At 45.0% G+C, this 4,657-nt stretch overlaps 1 pseudogene; it reads right to left on the reverse strand.

Annotated features, from left to right (window-relative positions):
• Positions 1-631: 631 nt before the first annotated feature.
• Positions 632-1,823, reverse strand: LOC102876702 (annotated as a pseudogene).
• Positions 1,824-4,657: the final 2,834 nt, after the last annotated feature.

Below are 4,657 nucleotides of genomic sequence, written 5' to 3' on the forward strand. Positions count from 1 at the left end.
CGGCTGGGGCACAAACAGGAAGCAGCAGTGGCATGAGCCATTTTCTCATTACTTCTCCTGAGACAAGCATTCTGAGGAGGAAGCTGGTGTTCATCTGAGGCATGCAAGGCCAGTAGGCAGAGACAGTTGTTTCCACCAAAGGACATGTCAAGGCTGTGAGGATTTCATACCTTCCCTTCACCTGACACTCCCCAGGCTGAGGGCCACTGAGCCAGCTCCAGTGAGATCCCTTCCTGTCCTCACAGTGAACACAGTCTAGTCTGACTCTGTACAGTTCTCACTTGCTTTGCCTGAAGGTCATAACTGACAGCTGCAGCCACCACCCTTAGAAGCAGGACGAAGGAAAAGAGCAGCTGCTCCTGACCAGCTCACTGCAGAGAAGGCAACCAGTGGCTGGGGAGCACTGTCCAGCACCATGACCCTTTTTTTTCTCAGGCAGAGGCCATCGAGGGTTGGCCCAAAGGAAGGTTCATTTTCCAGCTGGAAGTACGCTTCAGAATCATAGGTTATTGCTGCGTAAAGGGATCCTGAGGCCTCAACTTCATCATATTCATAGAGGAGTGGCATGTAGCTCTCATGCCACCTTCCCAGGCAAAAAGAAAGCTGCATAGGGCCTCAGGCACCGCCTTTCTTACTCAATGAGCTCCACCTAGTTGGCAGGGAACATGTTGAAGTGGCTTGTCTGGCCCATAACCTCACCACCAGCCCTCGTTGATCACCTCAATGCTCTTGATGAGGTTCTCAGGATCAAAGGAGATCTCTGTGTCATCAGATGCCTGGTAATCAATCATACAGGGCCCGGGCACAAAGCCCCTTCCCTCGCTCGTAGCAGGTGCTATGTTCAGAGTCAGCACCTTCTTGACGTACCAGTGGGGGCTCCTCGTAGAGACTCATGCTCCAGCCGCTCCTTGTAGACAGTCTCCTCCTCCATCTGCACTGCAGGCTGCTGGGCAACGGGTGTCAGATCCTCGAGGAAATCTGTCTCGGGTCTCAATGAACGAACAGGCTCCTGGGTAGCAGGTAAGTCTGGCTGGGTGAGCTGTCTCTGAAGGAAGGGGCTCCTCAGTTCGCCTGGCTGGCAAGTTGGGATGGAAGTGGTGGACATGGCCCTCTCCTGCCTGAAGATGTCTCATGGGTGTGTAGGCTGCTGGTAGGTGAACTTCTGGTCCCTTGCTGTCCCTAAAATGACTCCTTGCTGTTCAAGCTTCCTCCAGGAGCTCACCTCCTGCTCCTGCTGCTGATAGCACTGCTCACGGAGGCTGCCTCCTGCTGCTCTGGATGCTGGAGGCCCTCGCAACCTTCTGTCGCTCCTCCTCTGCCTGCTGCTTCTTCTCCAGTCTGCGGTTCTCCTCATCTTTCACAGGGCTTGGGGGTCCCGTATCCTGGAAGTGCCTACTCCCCTTGTGAAAGTTGTAGTTTGTCCCTGAAGCCTTGGCCAACTTCTCCATGATGGACTCAGGTTCCACAGCTTCCTCAGCCCAGGCATTGATGGTCACATGGACTCCCTTTAAGAAGCTTGTCATGGTGCTGACATGGTTGGCACATGCTCCTTTCCACGCGTCATTCATGCCCTATCCTCTCTGGTTAATGAGGACAAACTTGGGCAAGCCAGAGTTGGGGTCCTTCACCCTACAGAAGGTGTACATCAGCTTCCCCGCTGTGTTCAGCACCTTCAGGCCACCCTTCCTAGTGCCAGCCACTCGAATGTCATTGCTGTTACCTTCATAAGTAAATAGAGCCCGGTCAGTCAGAGACTTCTCAGATACCACTTGCATGTAGGCCTCCTGGAGGGATGGCCCATTCTGACTGAGGTTCACTGACATAGCCAAGATGATTCTCACTGAGCTCCCAGCACCATCTCCGATTCCTGACCAGTCCAGCTCCCCTCAGCCTCCCTACCCCCACCTCTGCTTCATTTCTTTCTTAACAATATCTACTTTTTCTACATTCATGCTTCTCACATTCCGCATTTCATTCACCAGTGTCTCCCTGCAACTGTTCCTCCTCCTTTGTGTTTCCATATTTGAGGGCTCAGACTCAGTTGCTGTGTCTTCTAGTCTATTCTAAGTGTGCTCTGTTGTACATAGGGTTTTTGAAGCCTCTGGCAACTGTACTTTGATAAATGATAATAGTTGCAGGGGGGCTGCAGCCTTTTTATTCCTAGGGTTGCTATGAGTTGTAATCGACTCGATGACATTCATAAAGTTTATTTCAGAAGTGGATGGCCAATCTTTCTTCATTTCCTGCCTTAACTTGAATGTTCAGATTTAGAACAATCTCTGATAGACAAGCATATTACAGAAAGGGTAATTGATGAAAGGAATTTCCCAATCATGGAAAAGCTAATAGATTCATTGTCACTCCCCCACCTGGAAAATGTGTCTCCACCCATCCCTTTCTCCGCTCCACTAGCATCCCCTTCCACTCCCACCTACCCCATTCAACTCCTTCTTCTTCCCATCTAGCCTTTGATATAATGGCTTAGATTCCCCTGGAGAGGGTGAAACCATGCTGTTCCTTGGAGGCAAGGATTCTGAGGCTCTGCCTGACATACTTTGGGCATGTTGCAAGGAGGGACCAATCCATGGAGACGGACATTATATTTGTGAGGATGGAGGGACAGCACAAGAGGGGAAGACCCTTGAAGAGATGAAATGACTCAGTGACTGGAGTAATGGGATTGGGTATATTGTAGACTGTAAGGTTGGCTTAGGATAGAGCAGTGTTCAGAGTTGTTGTACATAGGGTCACTATGAGTCTCAAGTGACTCAATGACACATAACAAAAACGATATAATTATGTGCTTGTATTTATTTTTCTAGTTCAGTGTATCAATACAACTTTTCAATGCGATAACTCAAGGTTAAACTTCTGTCAGAAGAAACTTTGAAACTTGCTTTTGAATATACAATAACTAACTTGGATGGAAGAAATGATGACAAAATAGAGCTGAACAGAAGGTTTTAACATGTGGCTTGAGAAGACAAAGTAGAGTATTATAATGAAATGTGCAAAGACTTGAATTAGAAAACCAAAAGTGAAAAACACAGTTGATGTTCTTCAAACTGAAGGGAAAAATGAAACAAAATAGAAGATTGGATATGCCATGGACTGCCAAAAGAACAAATAAATCTGTCTTATATTAAGTTCAGCTTAGAATACATTTTAGAAAGAAAGGAGAGTGAGACTTTGTGCATGCTACATACTTTGGGTATGTTATCAGGAAAGGCCAGTTCCTGGAGAGAGAGAGAGATGATTCTTGGTAAAGTGGAGGATCAGTGAAAAAGATGAAGACTCCCAAAAGGATGGTTTGGTACTGTGGCTCCTACAATATGCTTAAAGCACTATAGAGATTATGAGGAGAGAGAAGGTTCCAACATTGCTTTGTTTCATATACACAGCTTGCTCTGAGTTTGAGCTGATTCAGTAATGTTGTTGTTGTTGTTGTTATGTGCCGTCGAGTCGCTATAATCACCACATCAATACTATTGTTAGTTGAATTATGTATCAGGTAATAATTTTTATTTTTTGTACATTTTTCAATTTTTCCTGGTTATAATAACAGTGTTAAAATTACTCTATTTTATATGTAATTATCAGCACCACATGCTTAATTTTTATATTATTGGTGCATTAGGGCTGGGGAGCTGCTTTCCCTTCTTTTCCCAGAACAGCCACAGAAATGATCAAAGCAGAAGCTGCAACTCTATCTCTGTTAGGGTTGCAAGACCGTTCCTTCTCCCGTAGAATAACTCTCTATGACCCCCAACCTGCTCCCCAAGTAGCTGCAAACATCCTCACTCCCCAATTTCCTTGTAAGACAATATACAACTCCACTCTAAGTACCTGCTTGCCTCTACTTTAGAGTCAGCCAGGCAGTTCCTCCTCAATAAATTGTCTTTCTTGGCCTGAATTGAGTTCTGTCCTTCCTCGGTAACCTTACAAAATACATGTTTTCTCTCAACACTGCTGAAATATTAAACAAAGTTCACCATTTTTCTGGTTCACCTTTAGAGATCTTTGGAATTTTAGCTCTAATACAGTCAAATAATTCTATGACACCACATATTAAGAAGATACATCAACCACAATTTTGAGGTTTTCCTTCAGATCGATTTTTTTCTCTTATTATCCATTTTTGTCTTTTTTTTAGTTTTTGTTTCTTTATGTTAATGGCACATGCTACCAAATAGGATTATTTATTTTTAAATTTTAGAATGGTTATCATAACGTTATTGAATATCCCAGGCACAGTATAGTGAAAAATTTATTACACAGTAGGCACTACCCCAGTGTAGAAAATGTCTGCTTAAAGAATGAAGGAGGGGAATACAGGATAACTACTTACAGAGGCTGAGGAGCAAGAGGTCGAGAAAGGAGCCAGTGCCAGGAAGTTACAGCAAAAATAGTGTCCAAATTCTCCTGACAAAAGGAAAGTAGGCTTGCAAAGTCTACAAGAATTCCTGATGAAGTAGATGGGGAAGATGAAGTCTGGAGATTAACAGAAAGTTTGGGAATGATAGAGAGAGGTGGCCTGTGAATTAGATTGACCTTTACCCTCAGCTGTCCTGATAAGAAGGGAGGATGCCAGAAATTGGTTCCAGTGTGCATTTAGGCAGGATGGAGCTGAGACAACTGAAGATTATCCAAAAATGAC

This window comes from Elephantulus edwardii, unplaced genomic scaffold (assembly GCF_000299155.1).
Source record: "Elephantulus edwardii isolate Elephantulus edwardi_28Jun2011 unplaced genomic scaffold, EleEdw1.0 scaffold00046, whole genome shotgun sequence".
Lineage (NCBI taxonomy): Eukaryota > Metazoa > Chordata > Mammalia > Macroscelidea > Macroscelididae > Elephantulus > Elephantulus edwardii.